The following is an 18125-nucleotide window of genomic DNA, read 5'->3' on the forward strand; positions in this document are numbered from 1 at the left end:
CTGTGAATTATCTGAGTCTGAGGATGATGCCCCTTCTCTTCTTCTTGGTATTTTTCCACAGGCTTCATTTTATCACTTGTCGTTTATTCTGTGCATCCTCTGGAGAAGTGAGATCTACCCAGAGCTTTCACTTAGGTGTGCCTTTTTCCTCAGCACTTCTCTCTCTTCACTTGGGTGCTAGTAGGGTCCACGAGTCAGATCCAAGGTGAGTGGCTGGCAGATGCACAGTGCCCCTGGCCCAATTCAATAGGCTTTCATCAAATGTCTTTTGGGATCTTCTATACATAATTGTTGGCCCTCTCACACTCTGAACAGATGTGGTTCATAAAGGATCTCCAATCTCCAGCACACACTTCTCAAGGGCTCTTGCTGTCTCTCTGCCCCCACCTCTAGGACTCTATTTGAGGGGCAGCCACATCACAACTTAGATGAATGCTTTGTATCTAATGGCTCTTTAGTTACTAATTAGATCATCATGTAAAGACGTTTGCATTAAAAAATGACATAAACAACACACTGCTGTGGCCTAGAGTTCCCAGTGTCTGCTGTGATTGGCATTCTGTTTGTGTTTGTCTCTAGCACCTTCCAGAGTTCTAAGCACTTGGCCAACATTACCCACAGTCCTCAAAACAACCTCACAAGGCAAGTAGGAGGCAAGTGTTTTCGTCCCGGAACTTCACGGGGAAATAGAGGCACAGAGGGCCACGGTGATTCATCTGACCAGTAGGGGGGCATCTGTGGTTCCCTGGCTTCCCCTCCAGTCCCTTTTCCCATGGCATTGTGCTGCCAGTCTGCCCATCCCCTGAGGTTAGCTGGGCTGCGGTGGAAGGTCAATTCCAATGAGTCATTCAAACACTTGAATTGCTTTGCTGCTGCTTAGAAAGTGCCCTTAACACAGGCTGCCCTGCTGAGCATTTGAGGTGTGGTGCCGAAAAAAACCACACACTACCCAGCCTGCCCCCAAAGCTCTGTGTCATGTGTTTACCACTTACACTCCGTAAGTCTTAATCCACTTCATTCTCAATAACAGCTTAGTCAGTATGAAGTGTTTCTAATAATAGCACCAGCAGATGAGCATACAAACCACCTGTTATCCTGAAGGTGCTTTAGGAAACTATGCACAGGTGTTTTTGTGTCTGGTCATAACGTTAACCATGCATCTGGAACCAGACGCTCATGGCGAGGTAGATGGAAATATTTGGTAACCGGGAAGTCTTGGGGCTATACCTAAGAGGCTCAGTAGAGAATATAACTAGATCCAGCTGACCACATTAGATGTGTCACCTGCCATGAACTTGCATTCCTGGGAAAATGGAAACCAGCATTTACTAAGCATGTTTTAAGGATCTTTTGGTTTCCATGGAATGTAGAACTATAACGGATCCAGCAGGTGCAGAGAGGAGCCAGCTGTGAAAGGGTTAATAGGTCAGGTAGCCTAAGGGCTAATATTAGAAACTCATGAAGTGGTCATTTGTTGGACTTACAGAAATGGAAGCTAGCAGGAAAGAGGGAGAGAGGAAGAGAGAGAGAGGGAAGGAGGGAGAGAGAGAGAGGGAATAATATCAAATAATATCAATTGTTCCTGTTTTAGAGACTGGGGGATTTAAATTATTGACTGGAGAGATCATGAGCTGGTGGATTCCCAGGGTGTGGGGAGAATAAACAAGACAATTCACTGGCACATGAAAATGAGACTGAACTGATATGGGATCCAGGAGGATTGTGTGGTACGTTAGCCCCCCTCCTCATTCTGCAGATGAGATGTGGTCCTTTGCTCAGAGCCACATCTCAAGTATGCGAGGCTGAGACTGAAGTAGTGGGGACTGGAGAAGAAAGATGATGACAGTGAGAGAGGAAAAGAGAATCTGAGATGAACTAGTTGCGTCAAATTCTTGAAGTGGAAATATACATAATCTATAAAAAATATAAACATATACAACATATAAACATCTGTGACTCTTCCAGGAGAAAATAGTGATTCTGTGATTTCACTCCATGGATAAATCTACCTTGTCACTTATTTTTATTTATTTATTTATTTATTTATTTATTTTTTGCCTGAGGAAGATTGTCCTTAGCTAACATCTGTGCCAATCTTCCTCTATTTGTGTGTGGGATGCCACCACAGCACGGCTTGGTGAGTGGTGTGTAGGTCCACGCCCGGGATCAGAACCTGCGGATCACTGAACCCTGGACCAGCGAAGCAGAGTGCGTGAACTTAACCACTAGGCCACCGGGCCAGTCCCTTGTCATTTATTTTGATAAATGAAATTTTACTCATGGACTCAAGTCTATTTAGAAACCTTTTCCTATTTTACAATCTCACTGATTTGAAGACTTACATAAAACCTGTTCTCTGCTCAAGCTCCTCATTTTGATCTCCACACTGGTTTCTAGACAACTCAGTTTCTAGTCAACCATAAAAAGAGGAATAATCTTACAAGACTAGGCCTAAAGGTAGAAAACCACTGTAATGTTTAATATACAAGTCATACAGCGGGTAGGGCAGTTTCGGGTTTCACTTCCTTCTTCTTCAGCCATAATTTTAGAGGAGTGCCATGCTAAGACATAAAACCAAAATTACACACTAAATTGTACTTACAGCTTGAGTATTGCTTTAGGGGTTTCTGGAGTGACTAAATATTTTCATTGACCTTAAGTGGCTAAATTGTGCATTCTTTATTTTTTCCTCTCCAAATCTATATTATGGAAATTTTCGAACATTCAGAAAAGTTAGAAGAATAGTTCAGTGAGTGTCCATATTAGATTCAACAATCGTTAATATTCTGCCTTATTTGCTTTTTCTTTCTCTGGAAATTATATATATTTAAACCCTTTGACATTTTACTCCTAAATACTGCACCAAGCTTGACACTGGTCATACCACCAGAAAGTGTGAATTCTTGAATGAGTAAAGTCAAGTCTTGTTTAGAAAAGGCTAGGCAGGATGCATTGTTGGCATAACTTCTGGGAATGAAGGTTTCTAGCACTTAGCTAATTCTCACATTGATTCTCTGATGCATGGTACCATTTTACGAGGCAAGCATAATAAATTCCATCTTGGTAGCTCTTGTTCCAATAATTTCAAAAGAGACAAAGCAAATCCATCTTAATTCTGCACTTTCATGTCCATTTTCTTCATTGTTTATTTCAAAAACACATCTTTATTACAATGTCCTCTTGCACACATTAGAAGATAGAACTTGCCTTTTTCCTCCGAGCATGCTAAGTACTAGTTATTTTGTAATACATATTTGGGACTATTAAGAAGAGAGTTAAGATCTTTCATTATTTTACCTGTGACTTGAATCATAATAAAATACTCACTTTCCAAGTTGAAAGATGTTAAATATCACATTAACACTTGCTGATGATTACAAGGCATTACTGTATGGTACATTATAATAACGGTCATCTTCTCCAGAAAATTAAGCATATTCCTCTAATGCACTCATAATATCTCTGCAACTTTTAGCTACTGTTTTGCATCCAACCCATCTTGTACACAAATACAGAACTTCGTGCCAGTTAATCAGTGGCTAGATCATAGAAGAGAGAGGTTATTCATTAGGAAGCTACAGATGTCTCGTCTCTATTTCAGAACACACCAGAGAATTTAATTCAAAGTTCTAAAAAAATTTTTGGCAGAGGGATGGGATAGGAACTCAATGAACCAGCTATAAAACAACACCCTGTAAGATGTCAAACCTCTCTCTGGCACTTTCCTTTCTTTCCATCAGCCCCCTATTCCTCACAACAGGTCAACATGTGGCACTCATGACAAATCCTCAACAATAATGGTCCAAAATTGGACAAAAGCCATTGTAATTGGACAAAATGATATATAAAACAGAGTAAGGGCCAGCTGTTTTAAGTAAAACGTAGTTTGGCTGTATATCAAGCACCCAGGAACCTGATTCTGCTTTGTATGTCTTGCTGCAATTCAGGTAGACATTCTAGTCCAGTGGTTCTCAAAGTTCAGGGCAACTAAGGATGACTGAGTGTCTGTCAAACTGCTGATCCCTTGGTCCTAATCCTAGAGGTTCTGTTTGGCAGATCTGGAGTGGGGCCTAGGAATCTTCTTGTTCCCCAGGTGATTCTGAGGCAAGCCATGATGGAACATGCTTTGACCTATACTGTTTCCAGCGCCTAAATGCCAAGAGGGTGGGTCATTATTAAGCTTGATCCATTATGTGTGGACTGATTTAATGCTTGTCTTTGCTGGGTGACCATTACTAATGGTCTCCATCTCATCCAAGATCAGTCACTGGTCAGAAGGAACAAGGGACTCATGTCCTGCAACCCAGAACCATTGTATGGACTGACTCTGAAAAGGATACTTTCTTTCCTGTGAGCCCTGAAACAAACTTATATGACAGGACACCAGCCTAGTAGTGTTTAAACAAGGCTGTGTGTGAGTGAATGTGTGTGGGTGAATGCACGCACAGCTATTGGACACAAGAATAGTCTTTCAAGGGTCTATTCCACAGTCCTAATATAGTTCTGTTATAATATGACATACGCCATCATAAAAGTCACCATGCTATGTACAATAGCGCAATAAAAACCACAGGGCTTATGGGAAAAGAAGGGCTTAGAGAGACAACACTCAAAAACTTCATCAGTGACACATTAAAAAAAAAGATATAGGAATCTAATAAAAATGGTAGCACGGTTTTACACATGTTAAACGGTTAAAAAATTCATAAATAGCCTCTTTTCTGGCAGGAACCATGCAGAGTTTAGAGTAGAAGAAAAAGGTTTCTGCTGTGCCAGAAACCTTTAAGAAAAAGCAAAGGAATTTCACAGAGCTGAAGATCAAGTGCCTGAGAAAGAAGTTTGCTCAAAAGATGCTTTAAAAGGACAGGAGGAAGCATATCTATCAAAAAGCTAAGCACTATCGTAAGGAAAACAGGCAGATGCACAGAAGTGTGATTCAAATGGCAAGCACGGCAAGAAAAGTGGGCAACTTCTATGTAACCACAGAACCCAAATGGGCATTTGTCTTCAGGGTTAGAGGTATTAATAGTGTGAGCCCAAAGATCCGAAAGGGGTTGCCAGGTCTCCTTCGTCTTCGCCAGCTCTTCAATGGCACCTTTGTTAAACTCAACAAGGCTTCAGCTAACACACTGAGGATTTTGGAGCCATATATCCCATGGGAGTAGCTGAACCTGCAGTCAGTAAATGAATTGACCTACAAGCGTGGTTATGGCAAAACCAACCAGAAGTGATTCGTTCTGACAGATAACACTTTGATTGCTCCATCTCTTGGTAAATGGGGCATCATCTGCATGGAGGATCTGATTCATGAGATCTATGTATACTGGTGGAAAATGCTTCCAAGAAGCCAGCAACTTCCTGTGGCACTTCAAATTATCTTCTCCACGAGGTGGAGAGAAGAGCAAGACCACACATTTTGTAGAAGGTGGAGATGCTGGCAACAGGGAAGACCAGATCAACAAGCCTATTAGAAGGATGAACTAAGGTGATTTCCATGATTATTTTTATAATATGGTCAGTTAATAAACAGGGAATGCTTTCAAGTTGAAAAAAGAAGGAAATTCATAATAATACAATAAATATGGCACTTTACCTTAAAAAGACAACATTTATTTGAGAAAGTGGGTATTTTGGAAGGGTTGCAGCTTATGATTCATTGTACAGTGGTAGCAAAGTAAGTTATCTAAAATCAGAGGAAAGGGCCGGCCCCGTGGCTTAGCGGTTAAGTGCGCGCGCTCCGCTACTGGCGGCCTGGGTTCGGATCCTGGCGCGCCCCGTCGCACTGCATCTCCGGCCATGCTGAGGCCACGTCCCGCGTACAGCAACTAGAAGGATGTGAAACTATGACATACAACTATCTACTGGGGCTTTGGGGAAAAAAAAGGAGGAGGATTGGCAATAGATGTTAGCTCAGAGCCCGTTTTCCTCAGCAAAAAGAGGAGGATTAGCATGGATGTTAGCTCAGAGCTGATCTTCCTCACAAAAAAAATAAAAAATAAAATAAAATCAGAGGAAAAATTGTAACACCCAGCGTGGATGGGCATGACTCATAACACACAGTATACTGAAGCAGCTGGTAGATATTCGAGGGGTGTGTGTACATTTCGTGTATTCCCAGGCAGCTCAGTGTAGCCGGGTGGCTTTCCTTAATTTTTCTCAGCAATGTTTTGTAGTTTTCAGTGCACATATCTTTCACATCTTTTGTCAGACTTATCCCTAAGTATTTCGCATTTTTGATGCTTTTTAAATGTTATTTTTATTTTAATTTCCAATTATTCATTGCTAGTATATAGAAATACAATTGCTTTTTATATTGACCTTGAATCTTGCAACATTGCTAAACTCATTTATTAATTCTAGTGCCTTTCTAATATCTTCCATCTGATTTTCTGCATAGACAATCATGTCTTCTGTAAATAAGACAGTTTTACTTCTTTCTTTCTAATCTGGCTGCTGTTTATTTATTTTAGCCTTATTGCACTGAGTAGACCCTCCAATATAATGTTGAATAGAAATGGCAAAAGTGCATATTCTTGTCTCATTCTTAAATTTATTGGGGTGAACATTCAATATTGACTGTTATATGTGGTGTTAGCCAGAGGCATTTTGTAAATGCACTTTATCAGATTGAGGATGTTCCCTTCTATTCCCAGTTTGCAAGAGTTTTTTCTTTTGTTTATTAAGAAATTAATGATGGATTTTGTCAAATGCTTTTTCTGCTTCTATTAAAATGATCACACAGGATTGTTGTTGTTGTTGTTGTTGTTTTAGTTTTGTAGCCAAAAAAAAAAAGACAACCCTGTGTGGTGAATTAAGTTGATTGATATTTGAATGTTAAACCAATCTTGCATCCACGGGGTAAGCCCCATGTAATGGGGGATACATCAGGATAAGCCCCACGTAATCATGATTTATTATATTTTTATTATAATATAATATATAATATTTTTATAATTTATATTATATAATTATATAATTATAATTATATTATATATATAAAGTATATTTTATATATTGTTGGATGCAATTTACATTTAAAATTTTATTTGGAATTTTTGCATCTATGTTCATGAGGGATATTGGTCTGTAGTTTTCTTTTCTGGTAATATCTCTCTGGTTTGGGTATCAGGGTTATGCTGGTCTTATAGAATGAGTTAGGAAGTCTATCCTCTTCAATTTTCTGGAAGAGTTTGTGTAGAATTGGTATTATTTCTTCCTTAAATATTTGGTAGAACTTGGTAAAGACATCTGGCCCTGGAGTTTTCTTTGCAGGAGGGCATTTAACTATAAACTCAATCTCTTTAACAAATATAGGACTACTCAAGTTATCTATTTCTTCTGGAGTAAGCTTTGGTAGTTTGTAGACTTTGTCCATTTTATCAACTAAGTTGTTGAATTTATTGGCACAAAGCTATTCATAATATTCCTTATTATTCTTTTAAAAGAGCATCTCTAGTGATGTCACTTCTCTTATTCCTGATATTGGTAATTTCTATCTTCTTTCTTTTTCTTTTTTTGATCAATTGGGCTAGAGGTTTATCAATTTTATTGATTTTAAAGAATCAGCTTTTAGTTTCATTGATTTTTCTCTATTGTTTTTCTGCTTTCTATTTCATTTATTTTTGCTCTGATTTTTATCATTTCCTTTCTTCTGCTACTTTGGATTTGTTTCTTTTTTCCTATTTCATAAGGCAAAAGCTGAGGCATTTAGGGCCATAAATTTCCTTCTGAGGACTGTTTTAGGAGCTGTATTAGATTCCTGTTGCCTTAGTTAAAAATTACCACAAATTTAATGGCTAAAAACAAAACAAAATTGTTCTTGTAAAATTTTGAAGGTTAAAAGTCCAAATTCAGATTAATTGAGCTAAAGTCACGGTGTTGGCAGGGCTGGTTCCTTCTGGACTCTGAAGAGAATCTGTTTCCTTGCCTTTGCCCTCTTCTAGTGCTGCCTGTATGCTTTGGCTTGTGATGCGTTCCTCCATCTTCAAAGTGCGTCGCTACAATCTCTGCTTCTGGGGCTGGCTTGGTGGCGTTGTGGTTAAGTTCGCACACTCCGCTTCAGTGACCCGGGGTTGGCAGGTTCGAATCGCTGACATGGACCAACGCACAACTTGTCAAGCCATGCTGTGGTGGCATCCCACATACAAAATAGAGGAAGATGGGCACAGATGTTAACTCAGAGGCAGTCTTCCTCAGCAAAAAAAAGAGGAGGATTGGCAACAGATGTTAGCTCAGGGCCAATCTTTCTCACCAAAAACAAACAAACAATCTCTGCTTCTATCATCACATTGCCCTCTCCTCTGATTCTGACTCCTCTTTGGTTCCTCTTATAAGGATTACTGTGATTACATCAGCCCACTCTAATAATTCAGGATAATGTCCCCATCTCCAGACTCTTAATCACATCTGTAAAGTCTCTTCTGTGATATAAGGTAACATTTACAGATTCTGGACGTTAGGATGTGGACATATTTGGGGACTATTTCTCACCCTGCCTCTGAGGCATACCGTACAATTTGATGTGCTGTGTTTTCATTTGCACTCAGTTCAAAGTACTTTCAAATTTCCATTCTGATTATTTTTCTTTGTTCCATTAGTTATTTAAAAGTGTTATTTAGTTTCTAATTATATGGAGATTTCCCAAAGATCTTTCTGTTATTGATTTTTAATTTAATTCCACAGTGGTCAGAGAACATACTCTTTATGACTTGAATCATTTAAAATTTATCAAGACTTGATTTATGCTCCAGAATGTGATGTATCTTGGTAAATACTGCATATGCATTTGAAAAGAGTATGTTTTGTGCTGCTTTGGGGTGGCGTGTTCTGTAAACATCAATTAGGTCATGTTGGTTGACAGCATTGTTCAAGTCTTCTACAGCCTTACTCACTTTCTCTTTATTTGTTCTATTAATTATTGAGAGAAGGCTATTGAAACTCTGACTATAAGTGTGGATTTATCTACTGTTCCTTGCAGTTGTATCAGTTTTTGCTTCATGTTTATTTGAAGCTCTGCTATTAGGCTCATAAATGTTTAAGCTTGTTATGTCCTTGTGGTAGATTGACCTTTTATCATTATGAATTAACTTTCTATGTCCCTGGCAAGATTCTTTGCTTTGAAACCTTCTTTGTCTGATATTAATATAGGCTCTCCAGCTTTATTTTGATTAGTGTTAGCCTGGTATATCTTTTCCTGTCCTTTTACTTTTAACACTTTTGTGTCTTTATCATTAACATGCATTTCTTGTAGGCACTACATAGTGAATCTTGCATCTGTAACCAGTTGGACAATTTCTGCCTTAAAAAAAAAACTAATACAATTTCTTTGTTGAGCAGTTTGGGTTTACAGAAAAATTGAGTGAGAAGTACAGAGGGTTCCCATATATCCCCTTACTCTCCCCAGCCCCCTTTCTCTATTATTTACATCTTGCATTGGTGGAGTACATTTGTTACAATTTGTCTTACTCTGCTCTGGCTGCCATAACAAAATGCCATAGATTGGGTGGCTTAAACACAGAAATTTATTTCTCACAGTTCTGGAAGCTGAGAAGTCCAAGATCAAGATGCCAGCCTATTCAGCCTCTAGTGAGGGCTCTCTTCCAGGCTTGCAGACAGCTGCCTTCTCACTGTGTCCTCACATGGCCTTTTCCGGTGCAAACACAGAGAGAGAAAGAGAGATACAGAAAGAGAGAGAGATCGCCGTTGCTTCCTCTTCTTATAAGGCCACAGTTCTATTGGATTGGAGCTCCACCCTTATGACCTCATTTAACCTTAATTACCTCCTAAAGACCCTCTTTCCAGACACAGTCATACTGAGGGTTAGGGCTTCAACATAAATTTCAGGGGGACAAAATTCAGTCCATAACACAACTGATGAGCCAATATTCATACACTACCACCTCTAATTAGGGTGTTTAAACCATTTATAGTTAGATTCACTTTACCATCTTGCTATTTGTTTTCCATTTTTCCCGCATGTTCTTTGCTTCCTTTTTGCTCTTTTAGCTGAATAAGTCTTTAAACCTAAAAGAATTTACTAGTTTTTGTCCTGTTTTCAGTGACTAGACTTGGGGCTGGATTATTGTCCTCTAGTCCCACTCCATTCCTCACCCAGTGACCTGCTCTTCTCCCACCAGCTCATGCAGCTGACAGTCCAATGTGCCTTACTCTAACACTGACAGAAATCAGACAAGAATAAGTTGAAATGCTTTGGAATGTCAGTTTAAGGTTTTATAGAGCTTGGTTCTACCTACTTATCCACCTTAATTTCCCACACTCTTCTTCAGACATTCTTCATATTTTCTCCCCAACCTTATATCTAATTGTGCTCATACTCTAAATTACTTTATCCTCAGGCTCAGCTCCCTTCTGCCATACATTTAATCGTGCTTTTCCCTTTATGTACAAGTCTTTTTCCTCACCTCTTTATATGATGAAATCTTCTGGACCCTTAAAGACCCAGTTCATGTTAATTCCTTGTGAAGCCTGCCCTAGACCTCTACCTCCACTTCACCCAAGAAGAAAAAGGTTCCCTCCACTGGGTTCGCAGAGTGCTTTGTAAGTATGTCTGTTACAGCACTTTTCATGATATATATATATATTCAGGTCTCTGTGTATCTGTTTCCCCCAGCAGGTACGAAAATCTTGAGGCTACAGAGCTCATATAATATTTTAAAATCTCTTTCAGATTGTTCTTATATAAATCAAGATTCTTGGTTGTAAGCAACAGAAATAGATTTCAGTTTTGTTTGTTTTTGCTTTTACCCCTAGCTTTATTGAGGTATAATTTACAAACAAATATATTTCAAGTGTACAACATGATGTTTTGATATATGTATACATTGTGAAATGATTTCCACAATCAAATTATTTAACACATCCATCATATCACAAGTTACCTTTTTTGTGTGTGTGGTGAGAATGCTTAAGGTCTTTTTGTGGTTCCATACCACGTACTTAGATTTCAAGAGTGGGTCCACTGTTCTCAGAACTGATCAGAGTGGCTCACTCTGCTTAAATTGTACAAACAATTTGGTTTATGATGAACATGTACCTTCTTTCTGGGAGTCTGGGATTTGGCTATGAGCTAGGCAGAGGATGCCTACATTACCAAGCCCCCAGTTAACATCCTAGCACTGAGTCTGTAATGAGCTTCCCTGGTAGACTACATTTCACACTTGTAACAAATCCTTGCTGGGGGAATTAACTGTGTCCTATGTAACTCCACTAGGAGAGGAGTCTTGGAAAATTTTAACTTATTCTCTCTAAACTTCACCCATGTGCTTTTTCTCTTTGCTGATTATGCTTTGTATCCTTTCAGTGTAATAAATCCTAGCCACGGGTATGAGTATATGAAATGCTAAGTCCTGTGAGTCCTCCTAGCAAATCATTGAACCTCAGTATGGTTTTGGGGACCCTCAACATGGGACATATCTCTTCAAGATAATTCTGTGATGCCTCTTCTAGAGCTCTAAAGTCTTCATTTGTTCTGGAAAAGTTTGTAGGTTAATCTTTTGAGTAGATGTTCTCTCTTCCACAGGGTAGTAGACATTTGTAGCCTCTCACACTTGTGGCACAGATTTGGGGTTCTGATTTCTGGTGGACGCCACTTTCCCTTGGTAGATAAATAGCTTCATTGACACTTCCCCAGACAGTGGTCAGTGTCCTTCCATTTCATCATCATGGGCAGGGCAGCCTTGTGAGCCCTGGCTTTTATGGGAAGCCCAAATCCTGACCGCTCATCTTCATGAAACCACTAATACCCCCATCCTTGGCCTCTGAGGCTTGTATTGATTTATCAATAGACCCTTGAGAGATTTTGCTCTAACTTCTGTTTTGTGTTTCTGGCACCAGGGGATTTCCTTTACTTGCTTACAAGCTTAGCTATATATTAAAATTTTTCTTAGAATTTTTTTTTATTAGCAATATTATTGTTTATATCAGCTCTATCCCTCCTATTGCTAGAAACTGGAACTATATCTTTCTCATCTTGAGTCCTCTTTAGCATGGAACCCAGAGAAGGTATGTAGAAGGGGTGAACAAATGTTGAATGTATGAACAAATGGGTCATACACAACTTTGTTGATCCCCTCACCCCCAGTTTTGCCTCTCAGTAAATTGATGTCTGCAATCATAAAATCTTTGGTCTTAGCGGGTCTCCTTGTTCATAACCTAAAATGAAATGAGAAAAACTAATGTAAAAATCAAGAACTTTTCCAGCTTGTGGGCATTGTCCTACCTAGTCAAGATCACACATACTGACCTGAGTATGTACGCCCAAACAGTGGTAATGCTCCCAACCCCTGAGAGTTCAGCAGAAACAAAGTCTGGCTATTAGCATTTCACTTGAAGTATCATCTCAAAGGGGTGATGATGTCACTCCCATTGTCACTGAAGGGAACAGAGAGGGCTCTTGGAGGGGGTGGGTCATGGATTCTTGTCATTTAATGGAGGTCTCTCACATGACATTGTGTGGACAATGCAGATTCACTTTTGGAATGATAGGAATAATTCCAAAAAGATTCCAAAAGAATCTTGTCTGGGATTATCCACAATCATAATTCTTCTAATTAGCTCTTTCCAGGGTAGGATACTATGCAGAAAAGGACTATTGGTTTTTCCAAATTCTGAATGCATGAAAGTGACACAGGTTTAATGGTTTGCTAGAACTCTGGAGGAGAGGGTGGGCTGGAACAGACAAGACTGACATAATGAGCAGAGGGAAGAGCTAAACAAATTGGGGACAAATAGTAGAGGGAATTACTAAAAGTCTGGAGGCCAAGAGGTGAGTTAGGGTCAGGACCCCTGTTACACAATCTTAGACTACACTGTATACATCTCCTTTGCAGTAATTGTTGTCACCACAGCAGAATAATCATTTGTACAATCATTCATTAATTATCTCCTTCACTTAATAATAAAGTCCATGAGGAGACAAACTGTGTTTGTCTTATTCATTGCAAAACCTGCAATGCAAACACATAGTAAATATTTGTTGAATAAATGAATAGAGTCATGAAATCATCCTATGTTGGGCCTTTTTTCACAATCCTTTCCTGAGTCTGAATTGAATTCCATATAGAACCTCCAAACTCACTGATCACCCCATAGTTCCATGAATAAATCCCCACCCCACACTTATTTCACCTCTCTATTTATGCAGCTATGATCAGCTGCCAGGTCAAAGCAAAGGAATTAAGCAATTTGTTTTGTTTTGTTTTTCTATTTTCATTTTGATTTGGCTTGGTTTTGTAACTTCCAAACAAAAGGTAGAGGAAACATCCAAGACAGAGAAAAATGAAAGCAAACACCACTGTATTTATAATTTTACGGTAGTAACTCTCTGACACAAGGCAACCACAGAAAGACCTCCAAAACTTAGTCCTTCTCCCTTTGTAACCACACACCACTGTGCCAATCAACCACTCTAGGCCTTTACGCTTTGACCTAAGTGGTAAATGGGCACCCTTTTCTTTGTGGTTAACCTCTTAAAAAAATAACTACCTAGATATCTGGTTTTTGAAATTTTCTATCTAAAACTCACTGCTGCATATTTAAATGAAGTATTTATCTCCTGCTACCATTGACAGAAATGATCTTTGTGTAAGTAATATTTGCTGTAAGTTAATAGACATCCTTAATTTTAACTTTTGAGGGCAAGGGTGTGATCTAACAATGTAAAACATAGTTTTATTGGTATTCAATTCAGTGATAGGGTAACATTTGTAGTTGAGGGGACTTAGTGTGATGATCCATTCCTTTTAAAAGAATCGTGATCTACAAACTTGCAAAACAGGCTATTGTTTAGGATACCAGAATTTGTGCCCAGCTCTGCCTCTAATTGGGAACATTTATCAGGGTTAGTGTACTTTATAAATCTGACTGGTAAAATTCCTAAGATGGCTTTTGTTTATATATTTATTGAGTATCTATGATGAGTCAGGTACTGTTCTACACACAATAGATGATGCAAAGATTCTTATCTATTACTATAAATAACATATGCACAAAATATATGTCACAATATGATGTGTGAAAAGAGAAATAAAGAGCTAAAGAGAGTTCAGAGAAAGCTGAGAAGAAATTAAGGAAAGTGTGTGGTAGAGGAGACCTGAAAAATAAGGAGACCTATATTTCAGCAGATAAAGATGGAACATCAGCACAGCCATGGAAAGGTCAAGGCAGTTTTGTTGGACTAGTGTGGTGGGTACACAGAGGAGAGGGGGACATGCGTCTGGGAAAATGAGATAGGGCCAGACATGGTAGGGTATTGAATGCCAGTTTAAAGAATCTGAACTTAATTTTCCTCAGGTAATAATAAGCCATTGAATAATTGTGACCAGGAAACAAACAGGAAGCCTTTGAGCAGGGCAGTAATATGATTAATATTCTACATTTAAGTCATTGCTTCCCAAATCAGGTAGATCTTTAAAATCAGCTTGGGAAGTTTATTTTAAAATACAAATGTATAGGCTACACTTCTGGAGGTCCTGATTCATTAGGATCTCCCAAAGATCCTGATTTGCCATCCTGATGAGCCTTGTTCCTAGGGGAGGCAGCTCCCCTAGTGTGGTGACAACAGTGGTGACCTCCAGTGTCCAGTGGTAGCAGAGCCATTGGCAACGTTCAGTTTATAGCAGTGGTGGCAGCAGCAGCGATGGCCCCCAACCAGGCTGGCATGACCTTCGCAGTGGGCCCCCTGCTTGGCCCACTTTGGTTCATACTCCTTTTCTGAGCTAAGTTCTTCAGGTTTCCTGATGATAAATTCCTATTCTGCTTAAATACACCAAATCTTTGTCTGTTTGCAACCAAGTTCTCTGGCAAGTAAAAAAAACAAGTGGAGTTTTCAGGAATGTTCAGTCCCTGCTCATCCCAGCACCCCCCCCCCCCATCGCCTCTAATAGAGAGAAGAAAACATACAGGTTATCCCTTTGTTCTCTGGGAGAAAGCCTAACTGCTTGGTAGCAAAGTCCACCCCTGGCCACAAAATATGCTGGAAAAGGTCTTCAAGTGCTAGAAAGTAAAAGTGAGATTTACACCAAACATAGTCATCCTGCCTCCCAGCCCCATTGCATTGCTCTCCTACCTGGGCATAGATTTATTTGGCGTGGATTCCTTGCCTAGTCAAACAAAATTCCTCTCTATCTTCTAATGCTTTGGTATTCTCAAGTCTTGATTCTTTAGTCCTCAACTTCCTCTCTTGAATTTAATTCCTCAGGTTTCAGAAAAGTTGCAGCTGTGAGGCTGCCAAGACATTTTGGGAAGCAAGTAGCTGTCTACTACAGGTTTCAATTCTTCCTATTTGGTATTAGAGGTAACGTGTGTGTCTTTTTTAAATCTCTGTTTGCCTTAAACAGATTTTAGGAAGAAATGGTATTCCTTAGCCTGGCTATGGACCTTCCCTCCAAGATAAGAAGTGTGATTACAGAGTCCAGAGGTTTTGTTTTGACAGGAGACTTTCTTCTCATTCTTTACCATTTGCAGGATCAAGAACCAAAAGTTATGAGTTTTATTTCAAAATCAGCTTATTTGTACTTGTCAAAAGATTTTTACCTAGGACTCTTTTTAACCCTAAGACTCTGAATGCCACGTTTATCCCTCCAGGTGAGACTGAATGGGTCACCGGGCACAGCCTGGAGAGGGGAGCAAAGATGAAGGGGTCACACACACAGGAAGGAGGAGACTGTGGTGTGTTCCAATGAGAAGTGTGTCCTGTGAAATGGCAGGAGCCAGACTTCCTTGGAAGATGCTTGTGTAGTAAAGCTCAAGGACTTCTCTATCCTACCACTGACACCACATGGTTACTTACAGGTGACCTTGCAACATTAATTTAGAATGGTGGGCAACAATACCAAATTTCACTTCAAGCAATGGTTTAGTGTTTATCAGAATTATCTGATTGCTAGAAACACAGATCTCTAGGCACCACACCAGACTTGCAGACTAGAAGCATCTAATATCTAGGTAAACGTGGATACGTGTATGTGCATGTGTATTAGGGGTAGGGTACTTGGTCATTTTTTAAAATTAGTAAAATGACTTTAATAAGGGCATAACAGGTAAATCCAAAATAACTAATGATCAATATTGGTAAATGATGCCAATATTGAACAATTGTTGAATATTACTTAACATTTTTTCATTATTAAACTTTTTCTTTTGAGATAGCTATAGAATCACATGCACTCGTAAGAAATAATGCAGAGAGATCCCATATTCCTTTTATCCAATTACCCCTAATGGTAACATCTTACAAAACTATAGTACCATATCACAACCAGGATACTAACATTGATACAATCAAGATACAGAACAGAACATTTCCATCACCACAAAGATCTCTCATGTTACCCTATTGTAACCAGACTTACTTCCTACTCTGTTACCCAGGTCCTTAACTCCCGGCTACCACTGCTTTCTGTTTCTTTAATTTGTCATTTCAAAAACATTAGATAAGTTTGTACGTTCTGCAATATTTTGGGATTGCCTTTTTCACTTAGCATAATTCTCTGGAGATTTATCCAAGTTGTGTGTATCAGTAATTCATTTCTTTTTGTTGCTGCGTAATATTACCTGATACGAATGTACCACAGTTAGTTTAACCATTCATCCTTTGAAGGACATCTGGATTGTTTCCAGTTCAGGGCTATTATGAGTAAAACTACTATAAACATTTGCGTACAGATTTTGTGTGAACATAATTTTTCATTTCTCTGGGATAAATACCCAGGAGTGCAACTCCTGGGTGGCATGGTAGTTGCATGTTTAGTTTTTAAAGAAACTGCCAAACTATTATCCAGAGTGGTTGTAGTATCTACATTCCCACCAGCAATGTCTAGTGATTAGGTTTCTGCAAATCCTTGATAGCATTTGATGTTGTCACTGTTTCGGATTTTAGCCATATTGGTGTGTGCATAGTGATATCTCGTTGTGGTTTTAATTTGCATTTCTCTAATGATTTATGATGTTGAATGTCTTTTCATGTGCTTATTTGCCATCTGTGTATCTTCCTCAGTGAAATGTCTCTTCATGGCTTTTGCCCATTTTCTAATTGGATTGTTTGGGGTTTTTTTACTGTTGCGTTTTGCGAGTTCATTATATATTCTAAATACTAGTCATTTGTCAGGTTTGCAAATATTTTCCTCTAGTCTGTAGCTTATCTTTCCATCATCTTAACTGGATCTTTCACAGAGGAAAACTATTTAATTTTAATAAGATTCAATTTATCAATTTTTCCTTTGATGGATCATGCTTTTGATGTCAAGTCTAAGAATTCTTTGCCCAGCCCTAGATTCTGAATATTTTTTCCTTTTTTTTTTTCTGAAAGTTTTATATTTTACATTTAAGTCTGTGATATAGTTTGAGTCAATATTTTTGTAAGATATGAGGTTGAGGTTGAGAATGATTTTTTGCCTGTGGATGTCAATTGCTCCAGCACTATTTGTTGAAAAGGCTATCTTTCCTCCATTGAATTGCTCTTTCACCTTTGTCAAAAATTAGTTGGGCATACTTGTGTAAGTCTATTTCTGGATTCTCTGTTCTGTTCCATTGATCTATGTTTGTATTCTTCCGCTAATAATACACAGTCTTGATTACTGTAGCTACATAACAAGTCTTGAAATTGGGTGGACTGATTCCTCCCACTTATTCTTTTTCAAAAACTTTTTAGCTATTCTGGTTGTTTTTTCTTTCCATATAAACTTTAGAATAATCTTTTCTATATTTACAAAAATTTTGCTGAGATTTTAAATGGAATTGCATTTATCTGCATATCAATTTGGGGGCAATTAACATATTTACTATGTTGAGTCTACCAATCCATGAACATAGTATGTCTCTCCATTTATTTAGATACTCTTTGAATTGTTTCATCAGCATTTTGTAGTTTTCAGCATACAAGCTTTGTACATGTTTTGCTAGATTTACATCTAAGTATTTCATTGGTTTTTGAAAAATTGTAAATGGTATTGTATTTTTAATTTCAGTGTCCATGTGTTTATTGCTATATATGGAAATACTATTGATTTTTTTGTTTTTCTTGTATCCTGAAACTTTGATGAGCTTGCTTGTTAATTCTAGGAGGTATTTTTTTAATTCCTAGGGATTTTCTACGTAGACAATCATGC

General features: G+C 38.6%; 1 pseudogene; it reads left to right on the forward strand.

Annotated features, from left to right (window-relative positions):
* The first annotated feature begins 4733 nt into the window (after positions 1-4733).
* Positions 4734-5484, forward strand: LOC131418895 (60S ribosomal protein L7-like; annotated as a pseudogene).
* Positions 5485-18125: the final 12641 nt, after the last annotated feature.

The sequence above is a fragment of the Diceros bicornis genome, chromosome 20 (assembly GCF_020826845.1).
Source record: "Diceros bicornis minor isolate mBicDic1 chromosome 20, mDicBic1.mat.cur, whole genome shotgun sequence".
Classification (NCBI taxonomy): Eukaryota; Metazoa; Chordata; class Mammalia; order Perissodactyla; family Rhinocerotidae; genus Diceros; species Diceros bicornis.